The 16,104-nt window shown below is 42.7% G+C and overlaps 1 protein-coding gene across 3 annotated transcripts in view; it reads left to right on the top strand.

Annotated features, from left to right (window-relative positions):
* mgat4c (mgat4 family member C) overlaps positions 1 to 16,104 on the top strand; it is a 101,841-nt gene that overhangs the window by 52,030 nt on the left and 33,707 nt on the right. The window contains exon 4 of one of the 3 annotated variants that reach the window (XM_044036978.1): positions 1,142 to 1,219. The exons of the other annotated variants lie outside the window; for them this stretch is intronic. The gene's annotated coding sequence lies outside the window, so the exon portion shown is untranslated. The remainder of the gene's footprint in view (positions 1 to 1,141; positions 1,220 to 16,104) is intronic. 3 annotated transcript variants of the gene reach the window in all.

The raw sequence follows: 16,104 nt of genomic DNA, 5'->3' as shown, positions 1-16,104 counted from the left end.
ACGTCAAATGGCACAAAACAGCAGCTTTGGAACACAGCAAAAAAAACCAAAAAAAAACGCCATCTCACATGGCGAACCACTGAGAAGGAAGGGAAGTGTCAGTGCCTGCTCCTTGCCCAGCCTTACTTCGCCCAATTACCAGCATGTGAGCAAACAGTCTGACACGACTGACCTCCTCTCTGAGAGCCATGGCCATGACTGGAAGGCTCCCCCTGCTTATTATGACAGAAGTGTTATGGTAATGGAAGGAAAGTCTGCAGTGTGGCGATAGCACGGCGGGAACTGATAGCCTATTATCCACCATTGTGTGGCAGTAGTAATGGCGAGAGTGAGGGCATCCTATCTGTTATGGTGATGATGCATTTAGAATGGCTACTGCCTGTTATATATCAGGGAATGATAACGGCAGTAGAGAGCATCCTGTGGGTTATGGACATGATGCCAAGAACATTTTGAAAAGGTCCACACAGTAACACTGTACAGCGTGTGCCATCTCGGTTTTATGGTGATGGATTCAATGAAAGGAGTGGCAGAGTTTCTCTCTCTGTTGTGATAATAATGGCGGGCCAGTCCATGCGTTCAAAGAGCGTGAATATCTAGGGACGTGGGGCGACAATGGCGAGTGTGTGTGTGTTTATGTGCATGTGACAAACAAGAGCCGTACAATAGAGAGAGAGCATTAGTTAGCTATCTGCTCCGCTTGCCTCTGCTTGGCGCCCTCGCCGCCCCTGTGATGTATGTTTATGGCCCATCATCTCTAGCCAATTACCCTGCCTCAGTGTGGGAGCGCCGCGCCTTCCCATCACAGGCATCACCGTCTGAGTGTGCAGAGAGACAGTGACAGTTTTCGTTCCTGGACATCGTAGGCAAAGTGCGGGTTTTCCTGAGGAGGCTCTGGAGATTCGTCTTCAAAAGTAAGCCCCCGGGTCTACAACTGCTGCGGCTGCTTTGAGAATGGGAGGCTTATTTACTGTGCCGTAATGTGAATGGGTGTGTGTGCAAACCTAATAAGTCGTATGTGTTCTCCATCGTCATTCATGGAGCTGCGTGGCTCCCTCACAGTGCACTGCGTTGATGTGTGTGTGAGACACTGGAAAGCCTCACAGCTGTGGAATAACCCTCTTTGTTTCCCCACACACAGCTGAGGCAGACATCTTCATGAATCCCACTGAGGTCAACCTGCAGACTCGCTTCCAAAACCTCATCTGACTTTTGCAAGGTAATCGCTGTCTTCTTTTGTGTTTGCATTTGAAAGATTTGCTTCTTTCTTTTGGCTAAAGTGAACACTTGTGTGGATGTGTGTGTGTGTTTGTCTGGCTCAGTGTTGTGGCCTCACACTAAACACAACATGTTCTCCTGAAGACAAGTGACATTAGGGGAGGTAAATCAAATCAAAGTTGCAGTGCAACATCTATGAAGACCAATTTGCTTTTAGCAGGGAGTTAACTGACGAGAGAGTGACTTTATCTGAGGCAATCCTTCATATGGAAGATGTGGAGCACAGAGCAGCAAGAGAGACTTTAGGGTTATCTGTTTATTTCCTTATTTACTTGAGTTTGACAAGCTGAGAAACTTCACTTGTTTGTGTATTCATTCAACCCTAAATACAATATATTTGCGGCAATAAAAAAACACGATGCTGACAACGTCGTTCTATCAACTTTACAATTTAATCTTGTTTTGAAGTCCAACAGCATTTCAAGTTGTACAAACGAACAAATGTTCATCGAATCGATCTATACTGTTGTGTGGATGCTGAGCAAACCTGTTCATGAAAATGGCTAAACTAGCAATCTTGAGCTACTCTGTTAAAAGCGGCAAGGGTTCTTTGCTCATCTGAAAACATTAAACTTGATTGATGAGCACCACATAACATTCAAAGAGCTATTTTATCCGGGTTTTTTTTGGTTAGAATCTGCTTCATATCAAAGCTGAATGTCATAACAAATGCCACATATTTTCACGTCCGAGTGACACTTCCACTACTCACAACAGCGACTTGTAAACTTAAAACCATGCAAAGCGACATACATCCAACTCGGTGACTATGCCTTTTGTCGTGATCGTTTTATTATATTTTTTGCCAACAAATAACTTTAAATAAACATGGTGGGAAGAAAAGAAAATACCCTTTAGCTTAGATGCAAAACCCATGGAAGGGGCCTCTAAATTAGGACATGCAGCAGAATGTGTGTGGGTTGAATGTGAAAGTCCTTTTTTTATATATATATATATATATATATATGGCTTAGACCTTGACTCACGCCTTCAGTTACTTTAAATTTTGGATAGTTCACTTTTGTCCATCACTCAGGAGTTAGAAATAATATCCTGCATGTGTTTCACACAGAGAATGAATCAAATGTCAGTTAATGCCCAATAATTACTTCGTGTAAAGCTGAATTTAGCATTTTGGACCGACAATGCTATGTAAATAATTTTGCATGCTGGCTAAGCTGCTTCTTTTTTTTTTCTTTTTTTTCTGGTTTTTCTAACCTTTAACATTTTAAAGTGGTGCACTCCATCGGATGAGACGTTTGACATTCTGAATAGGCGGAGACTTGAAAAGTGAAAACGGCTTAAATCGGGTGTTGACGAGATCTGCCTCATTCTCATCTGCTTCGGTGGCACACCGATGTAGTCGCGCATTAAAGATTCATGCAAACATCTGTTTCTTTCGCAGAACAGCATGGCACAGAGCGTTGAGACTGTGTGCCTCAATTTCAAATCAGAGAGGAGCTCAGGGTAAAGGAGCTGCCGTCTTTGTTAATAGCACTTAATAATTTAGTATTTTTTAGTATTAGTTAGTTATATTAGTTTGATAATAGATCACAGGCTTTAAAGTGTCTTTGACTTGACCATATGTTTGAATGAAGAACATTCAAAAAGAGGTTTTGATCCAGGCTGTTCTTGTTGGTGATTGGATGGAGATGTTCTTGGAGGTAATCTCATACATACAACCATACTAAAATATAATACTATATACTGTTGTCGACTTACATTTACCATGCACACGTTTCCCTGCGTGGTCATAGAGTTAGTGTGCTCAAATGGATGGAGACTGTCCCAGTTACAATGCTGCTCTAACGTGCAGAAAACATCAGCCTAAGTGTGCCGGTCGTGGGACAAGTGGATGGATGCCAATTGAGCCATATCTATACAACACTTTATTTTTTCATTTACCGACAGTAAATAAGAGCGAGTGTTGAATTGCAAAGCACCGACGTCATAACAGGGCTGAAAGAAAGGCAGGGATGCATTCAAGCTGTCATTCGTGGAATATATCATGACAGATATACTCAAGATAGCTAGATGCACTGATAACATGTGCCAGATATCCTGACAGCCTTGTATATACTGAATGCAGAGGCTGAGTTATGTGTGTGAGGTGCAGGACATCCATTAACAGCAAGTGTCTCACCCCCCAACCCCACACCACATGCACTCTGACTCACTTGTTTACTCTTACATTTGCTCTGTCTCATTTTCACCATCTCTCCTGTGTGTCCTGATATACTCTTTGGTCCCGTGCTAAAGTGCTGGGGGAGCAATAGAAGGCTCCAATAAATATGTTCACACTGTGTGTGTGTGTGTGTGTGTGTGTGCCCACTTGTATTAGTCACCTCTTGGTGACCTTTTCTGGTGTAAACACTGACCCTGTCAGGACCAGTCGTCCTCAGGGAGACTAAAACCAGGCCCTAATGAGGCGAAACTTCATAACTGAGGAACTAAGTTTATGGGCTGAGATTTGAACTGTGGTTAGGTTAAGGTTTGAGAACGGCATTAAGTGGATACGGATAAGATAAGGGACACACAAACAGCCGGATACTGCCAGTGGGGCGATTGGATAGAGCTTCACCACATGCATTTGCACCCAATATTAACATGTGTCTCCGGTGTCCACATCAATCATCCCCCCCTTATGTCCCCTCCCCCTCTGTGTGCTGCCATATCAAGAAGCGGAAAACAGATGAGAATGCGCAGTTTTTGTCGCCGTTGTTACGTTAGCTGCTCATTCGTTGTGGGTGGAGCAGAGACGCATCGGACCACCCCCTGAAGTGGTTTGACAGATCAGACGTATTTACACGATCCGATTGCAATCCGAGCACAGAAAACGCGTTTGAATGCCAGGTGTCAGGAAAATGCCTCTCTGAACTCGATCTTCACGATTGTATCTCAGTAATATTCTCTCTGAGATAGGCTGTGACCTCCTCAGCGGCCTGTTGAAGTGACCGTTGCGATGGTAATGTGCCAGTGTGATTGCCAGTTTGCAGCCCAGAGAAAAGCATTTGCCTCACTGATTTTAAAAAGACGGCTGCCTGCAAACAAACACAAGCAACGCAGCCAGTTCCAACTGAATGCTATCTATTCTATTTTCCCCGCTGTTTGGCAAAAAAAGACGGCGTTTTCTCCTTTCCAGAACAGAGTTCCCGTCAGTGCTGGATGATGCAGTGGTGGGATACTCCTGTTAGATATTGCAGTGATAAGCAAATGATGATTCCCTTTAGAAATAACAGCTGGTTGTGTTTTTTTTATTTTCTCTCCATCACTGCCCGTCACTCCTCGTTCATCAGCAGCTGTTCACCACGTGTAATTGCTCTCACTCTCCGTGACACTGTTCCAGGTCTGTTAGTTGGATAAATGCACCATAATGCAAACCTAAGTACGTTTTTTTGCACGCCTGCTTTTGCGGGCATCTTAATGAACAAGTGAGACTATGATGATGATGATGATGATGATGATTTTTCAGCTGTGAAATACGAGTGCTTTCTGTAGAGGTTTGCGGGCAGCATATAAATATTCACTTCATTGTAAGAGCGCAGCCCGGACGAGGCTTGATCAGTCACTTGAGCATTCAGCAGAGTGAGAATTTCTTAATCATGCTCGTCAAAGCTGAAGTTGGTTTGGATTGCGAGAAAAATCAAATAATAGATGTGGTTCACCCACTGGTACTGCTACTCACATATCGGGTTAACATCTCTCTGAGCTGAGCTCCTCTCATCAGATGAGCACAGACATATTTTTGTTTTATAAGTGACTGATGACCGGAGACAATCTCTGAAACTGTCTGCCCATATTAACATGAGTTGCATGAGTTAAAAGACTCGTTCCTCTTTGTAAGTTTTTTTGAATTACTGTGTGATTGGTTAGATGTTGTAAAGGTCGTAAACAGAGACCAGAGGAGGTGCGGCGCTGTCGTTCTCTCTCACATGTCACAGAATCAGAGTCAGGATGTCTTTATTGTCGTTCACATAAAACAAGATCGCTTACTTTACATTACCATGAATGCCAAGAGGAAAGGAATTGGTAACTGAGGTCGCTGGTTAGTGCTGCGGCTTATGATAAGGATGAGTTATATGCGGAGGACAAACTCATGAGCATTCATTGTGTGTGCAACAATTTGTTATTCTAATTCTTGTAATTGGAATCATTGCTCAATGAAGTCGACTGTACTTTTAAGTCTTTCCATCATCTTGATAGTTCTCATTAAGTCTTTTTTGCTCCTTTTTGAAACAACAAAGCTGTTAATATATACTTGTATTGATGCATTTAGCTAATTGTACAGCTGATATTACACTGCACTATATTAAATAAATATCCCCCAAAACTACAAAATGATACGGTATTTTGCTTTTTTTTTTGTTCCATTCGCTTCAACGAAGTCCAAAAATATCTCATTTGAGCCCTGGATGGCGTCCACAGAAGAGCCCTCAAAGCAGAGTTTAAAAAATGCTGCTGGCTCCATTGTTGTTTTAAAACTCGAGGGCTACCCACGCACAACTCCTTATTGTTTATTATCATGTGACCGAAACGTGTTTTTAACATTTTAACGTAGTCACCGGTTCAATAAGAGGAAGCCCAGCTCTGACTTTTCACGTTACATATTATTTGTATAGCGCCAAATCACAACATAACATTATCTCAAGGCAGAGACCAGAGAGAAGAGAGAACCCCCAACAGATCACTCAATGAGCAAACATTAGGCATCGATGGAGATGACAATGCTACTACTCGTGTCACTACTACTAATAATAATAATACCCTCGCAACTGGATCTGGATCCTGCAGCCCTGTTTTCTCATGACTAGAAATTGCTGTAGTGTTAATAGTTTTAATCTGAAATACTGCCTGCTGTCAGTCTCAGGACACATTAATCCTCGCTTTAATCTGCTTGCTTGTGTCATTAACGCAGAAGCCCGAGACCAAGGTTGTCTGTATACTATCGTTTTTTGGTTTTTTTTGTTCCATTAGCTTCAACGAAGTCCAAAAATATCTCATTTGAGCCCTGGATGGCGTCCACAGAAGAGCCCTCAAAGCAGAGTTTAAAAAATGCTGCTGGCTCCATTGTTGTTTTAAAACTCAAGGGCTACCCACGCACAACACCTTATTGTTTATTATCATGTGAACAAAACTTGTTTTTAACATTTTGAGGAAGCCCAGCTCTGACTTTTCACGTTACGTATTATTTGTATAGCGCCAAATCACAACATAACATTATCTCAAGGTAGAGACCAGAGAGAAGAGAGAACCCCCAACAGATCACTCAATGAGCAAACATTAGGCATCGATGGAGGGATGGCAAAACATACCCACATCAATTGTAATCATTGCATAATAATGATGACAATGCTACTACTCGTGTCACTACTACTACTAATAATAATACCCTCGCAACTGGATCTGGATCCTGCAGCCCTGTTTTCTCATGACTAGAAATTGCTGTAGTGTTAATAGTTTTAATCTGAAATACTGCCTGCTGTCAGTCTCAGGACACATTAATCCTCGCTTTAATCTGCTTGCTTGTGTCATTAACGCAGAAGCCCGAGACCAAGGTTGTCTATTGTATACGATTGTATACTATCGTTTTTTGTTTGTTTTTTTGGTCAACATCACTCACACGGTTTCCAAATACATTTCGTTGCACCACTTGTTTTCTATATCGGAATATCTGCACAACAACCACACATGTTAGCCGTTTCACATTCTAACCAACTAAAAGAGATGTCAAGGCCATTTTAGTGGGCAGGCGGGTACAACAAGAAAATAAATTAAAACATTTCATCACTTCTAACATTAAAATATGATGGTATCTCTCAGTCTGAGCTTAGTGATGATTGTATTTTCCTTCCAAAACTTGAAAGTGCACATGGGAAATGTGTAAATGTTCACCCCTGAATTATTGTTAAGGCATTACCTTTGCCTCACACCCGTTTGATGCATTTCTGAAAGCTGGAAACCCACTCAGCATTCCAGATTTTCTCTGTGTTCAATATGAGAGGAAGAAGATGCGGCGCTGATCTCACGGGACGCCAATTCCCACTACTGTTCCTGGACTCGCGGTTAGATTTTGCCCCAGTGTCAGGGACGAGGAGAGGAGAAGCAGAGCGAGACTATGGGCTTAATGTAGATCTGTCATCAGCTGGCTGCTGATCAAAAGACCAGCATTGGCAGGCAGTGCACAGCATCCACTGGAGCTTCCTATCTATGCCAAGCTCCAACTTCTCTGAGGTAGATGAGCATGAAGGGGCCTGGCTCCAGGCAAAGGAGAGTGTGTGTGTGTGTGTGTGTGTGTACATCTGTTTTTTTTGTGTGTATACTTGGGGGGGCGGAGAGATGTGGGCACACATGGTCTCAATGCGAGGATTTGGCACTTTGGAAATGTCACGATAATCCTGAAAAAATAAAACAGGAGAAAGTGTGATGAACAGACATGAATGGAAGGAAGGAGTGGGATTTATTGACGGCGGAAGGCAGAATCACTCTCGCTGAGTGGCAAACTGCGAGGGGATAAAAACAATGTCTTGACTGAGCACCTCTGCAGAATTATTAAAGATCCTGTGAAGCAAAATCAGTATTTCCTTGTCTTCGCACATTATAACACGTAGGAAAAAGTAAAGAGTTATGAATTCTGGTTATACTGAGTGAACCTTCCTGAGTCTACCTGTGTAGAATTATGGTAACAGCTGCGTGCAAGGAAAGGGGGAACACAAAAGTCATTGCAGCTTCAGCTTTCAGGTTTTTTTTGACACAACAGTAGTTTTTATATAGTAGATTGTAGTTTTAACCACATGTGTACATTGCAACGGATCAATGTCTGCAGTGAGAACATGTTCATGCGTCATTTTCAATCAACTAAACCAGCGATGTTGTGTGATTCCACTTACATTTGAATCTGCATCTCGTTACCAGACTGATTATGAATTGTTTATGAGTTTGTTTTGCCCAAAATGGCTGAAGACTTCCATGTCTGTGTTAGTCGTTCTGAAATAACTGAACTATTTCGTGAACGCTTGTCAAACACATTAACGTTCACTCGTGTGTATGAAAATGTGCAGCCAAAGGTCAAGCACATGAGTTGTTGAATCTCATTTAATCTTCCCGTTGTAACAAATGCTCTGTTAACTCTGCTGACGCGCTGTCCAAATGAATTGTAATTCCACATTAAAATTTCATTTACATTAAACTTGTCTTGTGGCACCGCCGTTATGAAGGACGAGAATAGCTAGACTCTGATCAATAATTAACCTTATAATTCCGACAAATAAAAACTCACTACTTGCAGAATGGGGGTTGGCAATGTTCAATGCTTTGCAATATCACAAATAAACAACAAGGTATAAGGATTTATGTAACCTTCATTCAGTGTTTTCTTCCAATCTGATCGATTTGACATGTTTACTAAAGCATAAAAATCCATTTTCTACCGCTTTGTCCTCCACATGAGAGTCGCGGGAGCCATGTAGAGACAAACCATTCACTCTCACACCTACAGTCAAATTAGAGGGTCCAATTTGCTTAATTCCCATATTACATGTTTTTGGACTGTGGGAGGAAGCTGGAGAAAACCCACGCACACACACGGGGAGAACATCCACGCAAAAAGGCCCTTGTTGAATTGTGAATTTTTCCTGGTAAGACGTTGTCATACACCCACTTAACTTTGCCACACTTACATACAAAGCTTTAACACTTTACGCTTCAGGTTTCTGTGGCCTTTTTCAGTTTAAATTAAAACTAGGATCATTTTGTTTTCTCTCAGTGCCTCCATCACTACAGGCGCTCACAAATATTAGGCTACTGTAAAAGCAAATCTCTCTCTCGGTGTTTGTGTTTGTCCTTGTGCACACGCGTGTTTACTCACATGCGTGCGTACATGTTTTTTGTGACTTCCTGCGTGTTCTCGTATTTACCCAAACTCAACGTCAAACCCATTTTTCAAATCACCGATTCAGCTTGTTGTGGAGATATACAGCGGTGCTGCAAGTGCTAACCTTTAGAGATTACTGTGACATTAAAAGCTGCATGGTGAGTGGGTAAACCCGAACACTGGGTGCCTCATCTGATGCAAATGTCCTTCTCACCTCTATCAGCAAAAGTAATTATGGCAAACCACTGTGACATCTCAGGTGGTGCTGTATACGTAGTATAGGTCACAGAAATACACCCGTGTGTCTGGGTAAGGAAGAGACAATTATCTTTCCATGCAGGGAGGTGGATCCCGCCACCCCAGCCCCCACCCCCTGCTACTCAAACTGAAGTGTCTTTTGTGCCAGCAGCCTTGAGGGACTCAAGTCAAGAAATTGACACTGCTGTTGGTATGCTCGCGGCTACAGAGATGTGTGAGTGCAGCTGCACTCGCTCTCCTGGTGACTTCATTAATGTGTTGTTGGTAAAACATGTTTGCTCTTGAATTTAGGATTTTACAGTCACTGCACAGATGGGGAAATGACAGGAAAACAGGCAGCGTAGTCATAGGGCGTCAGCTAATTAACCGACACGTATCCAGCACGAGCTGCAGTGCACACACACACTCCACCCTTCACTGAAAACCAGCATTAAAAAAGTAGTCAATTAACTAAATCCTCCTCTAATAAAGTTTACGACCTCTTAAGAAGTCTACAAAATCTTAATGTGGACCTAAAGTCTTTTAAGCAGCTTTTTCTAACTAGAAACTGAGACCTGTGTTGCTTTGTAAACAGAGGTGTGCTGTGCTTCCTCTGATCAACTATATTTATGTTTATCACAGATCGTTTGACGTGATTTTCTTCTTTTTTCATACCGTTTAAACCAGGGAAAACTCAGCTTCAATTGATCTCTCAGAGGCAGCACAGAAGGATTTTTTTTTTTCCGATAAATGTGGCAAAATCGTCACTTCCAAAGAAATCAGTGGAGCAGTGGGCGGGCGCGGACGTTGGCCGGATGATGATGATTGGCAGAACCATTTTTTTAATTGAGAGCATTGTAGAAGAGACCAGAGCCTGTTTCGAGCAAAAATGTATGAACAAATAATTAATAAATTAGTGCCTTCCCCTGTTTCATAGACCAGCAACCGCCGCTGTTTGTAAACCACTCACTCCCCGTACTAAAGTCCATAAAGAAATGGTGCTCTCAACAAGGGGCAAGAGCTTGTTGCACACGCAGTCAGGTTTCCATGACTTCAGAGGACAATTCATTTGGTTGCTTTACAGAAACTACAACTAGACTAACCCTAACCTTAACCTTCCCCTAACCACACAACATGCCTTCACCTTACAATGTAAGAAGTCACATTATGGGGACTTGCTTTTTGTCCCCATGATGTGACTGTGGAAACAGATTCAGTTCTCTGCAACACTGCCCCTTGTTTGGTGACCTGAAAGCAAGGGTTGCACATGTGAATAGTTCCATATATACTGGACCTGGCCCTCACACAACCACACACAAGCAAACACACAACGACAGACACAAATCCCTTTAGCAAACATGTTCACAAACACACTACTTTAATAATAATAATGTTGATTTCCACACTGCTATAGTTTCAATGATGGAACATTACCATACAGCATCCATAATCAGCTTTTCTGTTCTCTTCATTTTTCCCCACTCTCCGTGCCGTGTTTGATGTTATCACCGTGTCTTTCTTTGAGTGATTTACCTTGCAGAGAGTTCCTGCTGCCCCACTGCTAACACCGCTGTTCGGAGCCAGTGGGCTGCAGTGGCCCAGAGCGGCTTATGCTAACCTCTAACCCCCTGGCAGTCACTGCTGGCTTAGCTCTGCTAAACAAGTAAACTGGGCGATGTGCCCAAAAGAGTCGACCTCCACTAGTGCCGCCTGGCCCTGGAGTGAGATCTCCTGCACCTCGGGGCAAAAGCCACCACATTATCAGTCACACTCTTGGGACAAGCGGACGTGGCACTGGCCCCTGTTCACTGACCTCAAAGCAAAAATGATGCTCATACGACCATGTGAATGTTTCCATGCACAAAAGTTCCATTTTATTTACATGAAACTGCAGGTTTCAAGTGTGGTTGTTTGAGGTACTGACTGTGCACAGTGAAACCATGGCAACAACTGTCTAATGGTAAAATAGAGCAGTGGTTAGGGTTAGGGTTAGGGTTACACACATTTCTTAAAGGAATACTTCACCGATTTGCATTTAGCTTAGCTAAATTGTGCTTCCCAACCAGTTTCCCCAACCAGTTGAGCAATATCTTCATTCTCTTCTTTGTTACGTGACCACCAGTGACACTTGGTCCTGTTAGCGTAACTGTTAGCAAAGATGGCGGACACTGTTTACATTCTGAGAATGAGGTCCCGTCCCCTTACATGTGGGTCTAAAAAGTGTGGAATTAGCGTTGCAGTTTCAATCCTCAGACCAAGTGTCACTGGTGGTCACGTGACAAAGAAAATAATGAAGATATTTTTCGACTCAGGGGAAACTGAGGTTGGGAAGCACAATTTTTTCAAAAATACTACCCTTATTCTAGTAATACAAAGCTAAATGCTAATCGGTGAAGTATTCCTTTAAGATGTCATAGACTTTTGTTAAGTGGCTAAAATCAGCTGTGGCTGGGACAATAGGAGGTGCATCTAAATGACTGTAATTGATTGGGTGGTGACATGCTTAGCTGCAGGCCTATGTATGTATGTGTCCACCATCTGATGTTGTCATTAATAATGCTGGTTAGTCTGCCCCTCATTGATTGTACAATGTCTTTATGTACATAAATAACTCAATTGGAAGGGACTGTAAAGACAGCAAATAATTGTAAAACATAATTTGTTTATAATGCTTATGTCCAGGTGGTGATGTAAAGTGAAATCCCAGCTGTTACACTTAAGATAAGGACATAATTAGAATATGTTATTGTTTTTTTTATTAAAGCAAATTCAACCAATCACTTATGGGTGAATTATTTCTCATCTACTTCATCAGTGTGGATGGAGTAGAGTTTCCTCATTATTCTGGCTGCTAGCTGTAAACAAAGAACTTGCCATTTTAGTGTAGGGTGTGTAGGTGTAGGTGGGAGCGATCAGCCTTTCGGCGCAATTAGTTATTGTACTTGGGAAGAAAAAGAATCATAAATTCATTAAGAGTAAAAATATGGCCACCAGGATGGAGCCTCTGGAACTGCGGTGCAAGAGACGCCGTTGATAACCATGAATTCACCAATTAAGCTCCTCATATAACATTCAAATTATGTGCATTTTAACAATTAATGCTGCCCCAGAAACACAGTTTCCATTGGTTTCAAGGAGCTTCAGTGCTTGCGTATGTAGGAGTAATTACGATAATTATGGCTTTTGATGTTCGACATATAATCGAATGCACAGCAATGGTGTGGAAATGCAAAAAAAAAAAATGTGATGAATTACAAAGCTTTGTCTTTCTCCATCCCCTCTTAATACAGTGAAACTATTATTGAAGCAGCTGTAACACTGAGAAACAGACACCTCTTCTTGGTGCTTTTGATGAGTCGTGTCCCTCACATGTCAGCTTTGTAGCTGAATAGCACACTTTTGAACAGCACACATATTCACTTCTCCACCAGTAGCTCTCTTGACATGTGGTTATATCATAAACGCATTTATTAGGCAGAGCCACTCCAGCTATGTGGCCGGCAGGAGATTGAAAAACATACACTATGCAGAAGCAGTGGCTGCAAACAGCAGGTTTCACTATGTGTGCTTTTAACTCTGGGCTTTTGTCCCTGAAATGCCCTTATTTCCATTCCTACAAAAGACCCCGGAACAGGACAGCTATTTTAAAGCAAGAAGTAATATCTTCTTGAGATGATCTACTACTATGATGTATGTGTGAGAGAGAAAAGGGGGGAGAGAGAGCAGAAAGGGGCAGAGAGCTCCCTGGCTGAGCTTTTATCATGCCTAAATGTACCAAAATGAGTAAAAGGAAGATGAGTGGCTTTTGAAGAATTAATAGGGCTGTCTCATTTGGATGTGTCTAGCGTCTCGGACAGCCTGTGGAAGCCCCAGTTCCTCACTTTACTGACAGTGCTTTTGATGATCACTGATAATGCTGCAGCGACTCCCCTGGAGCGAGGCATCCAACAATGAGGGTGAGAGTCTGTGGAGACCGATTTCACTGATCCTGACTGAGCTTATTATCTGGCCTCTCTCCAGCAAAGCAGTGCATTAGGTATTCCTGAAAAGTGTTGGGTGTGTGGGTCCATTGTTCACTGGTTCGCTTGCAGGTTGAGTCACCTGCTGTGTACAGACAGTCGGACCGTCTCTTACCTGGCTCGGCACTTTATAGTAAGACTAAATAGACTTTTATGAATGTACTTTGCATTAAAGCTGCTCCTCAAACCAAAAGAGTTTGAAATATGATGTCACAGAGAAACAAAGGGAATTTTAAATCCTTTTCAGGTTTTTTGAAGTCTGACTGCATGAGGTACTGACACATATTCAGCAGTGGTGCACCGCTGAGGATAGGAACCAGTCGGAGACATGGAGACATGCTCTCAAGGTCCTGGTATACTCACGCTTCAGGGTCCTGTAGTATTCCATTTCACCATCGGGTGGCGGTACACGTCTAGACGCGGGGAATAGGACCTACCAAAGAAGAAGAGAATGATGCTACAGCTCCCTCGTACATGTCTGGGTGTCGAGCAGCTCGCAGCTGAAAGGCCTGTCGGGTAGGGGGTTCGGGTTGTCCGCTGATTCGAGGGTCACCAGTTCGAGGCTAGGATGACTATCCTTGGCGACTACTTCTTCTGTTGTCAAAATGTTTTTTCTGCCCAGTGAGCAGGGCTAAATACTCCACGGAGGTATACCAGGGCTTTTAATGGTTGCCAGGGGAACATAATGAAAACAGCCTAACAAAATCTGCACCCGCTTAAATTAAACTTAAGGAAGCGGAAAACTATTAACTGCTCACTTTCCTGCACCAAAGTCCTTAGAAAACAGAAGTCCCAAAACAACACAACATAAACTTACTGATTGTGGCAGCAGCAGAAGTCCTGCAGACCATGATATGAAATCGCCAAACTTCTCTAGCCGTTTACAAAGCAACACAAATTGGTTTGCAGATGGAAAAGACCATGTAACGACTAGACAGAGTGGTTCCAGGGTTCATCCATGGTGTCTTGTCTTACAACCACATTGAAAATCCCTTTAGCTGCCACTGGATGATGTTTTCCATTTTACGGCGCAATCTTAATATGGAGTCTGTCTCGTAATCATTTTGTTCCAAATCATGAGTCACATTCACATTGAAATTTCCCATCTGTCATTTAATGTGAAAAAAAGAAAAGTCACTTTAGTGTTGCATGACGGAGAGGCAGTGATTAGTGCTATTGTGGTAAAAGCCGTCATCCAGGAAATTTGATAAAACCTGGTGAGTCAAAGGCCCAGAAATAGGCTTTGGCAAATAAAATAATTGGGCAGAGGTGATACAGAAGCCGCTACGTAACTATACTCCTGTGCCAGGCAATTTTCTACTCGGCTACTCAGAACTGACAGGAAATGACAAAAGACGGCATCGTCTGCCTTTGTTGGATACTATTTGGTGAATGCGGGCTTGATGGCTGCATTACGCCACACCTGCCCTTTTCAGGGTTACTGTTGCCAGCCAGCTCATTTCATACAGCCTTCTCTCCTAAAAGCGTCATTCATCCTTTCTTCCTTCAAATATGATTCACCAATTACAGATTTATCTGTGTGAGGAAGTGAATGGTTGCTGGAAAGTGCCAGAAGGTGCTATATTAAGAGTTATCAAAAGGTGTGATTTCTTTGAAGCAGTAAGACTCGGGTGTAAGGTGTTTACGCTGCATCCGTCTTTCTCCCTGTGTGCTGGTTGGAATATTAAGGCTAATACGTCTTTCCTTCTTTGAACACATTTCTAGATCTATGGACTTTCTTATGGACTCGTTTGTCCAAGGTTAATTCAAGAATGTGTAGTGGATTTATTGCTAGGGACTCTAAACATCATCCTTCAGAGAGAATTGTCTGAACACGTCTCACCTGCGACCTTCAACATATACTTGTTACGTCAAAACTTGAAAGGGAGTTGTGGAGAAAGTGAGCCGACGACCCCGTTTTAATATGTTTCCATAGGCAAGTTCTCTGCCGCAGTAATGTGCTCTCAGTTAGTGAGTGGTAACCTGACAACTGAAGCCAGGGCTAAGGAAACAGCGCTAATGTTGTCAGACACCGGAGGAGGACGGCACATATAAAGAGCCCGAAGAGATTGTTGCGCCAGAACCAAATCATTTAATCTGTCTTTGAGATGATAAACAAAATACTTTGCTACGCCAGAATAAATGGGAAAAGGAAGGAGACTGTTGTGTTGTAACTGTAAAAAAAGACTCGGGGACGGCTCAGGTGGAAGTGGTGAGTAAGCCTGAATGAGAGTGAGCCATGAGCAGGATATTGACATGGAGAGCAAAATTAGAATTGATGTGAAGAGAAAGGGGGTTGCCGTCTTGCAGCAGCACCGTCGGCTCCTGTGAATTCCTAATCCGGCGGTCTTTCAGGAAATCTCTGTGGCAGAACCGGCCTCTCATTACTCTCACAGACAGGCCTGCAATGTGTAGCAGATTGGAGGCTTGACAAGCATCAGGCTGTATAAAGATTCAACCCCTCTGCGATGCTGGCACACCACTGGCCTAACGGGAGTTTTGTAAACAGGCGTCTTGCCAGAGGACATGTGGGTATCGGGCATTTAAAATGGAGGGAAAAAAAGTATTGATTTAGTCAACACACACATGAGAACCTTTCCACACAAGTGATCAGGAATACATATTTGCTCCGAGCGTTTTGTTTTTTCAACGTTTCTCGGTGTTTGCTTTGGGCAAGACGCGGTCAGTTTGGTCTATTTT

The sequence above is a fragment of the Solea senegalensis genome, linkage group LG10, assembly GCF_019176455.1.
Source record: "Solea senegalensis isolate Sse05_10M linkage group LG10, IFAPA_SoseM_1, whole genome shotgun sequence".
Classification (NCBI taxonomy): Eukaryota; Metazoa; Chordata; class Actinopteri; order Pleuronectiformes; family Soleidae; genus Solea; species Solea senegalensis.
Note: the sequence above shows the minus strand (reverse complement) of the source record. Positions and strands in the feature narration are given on the sequence as shown.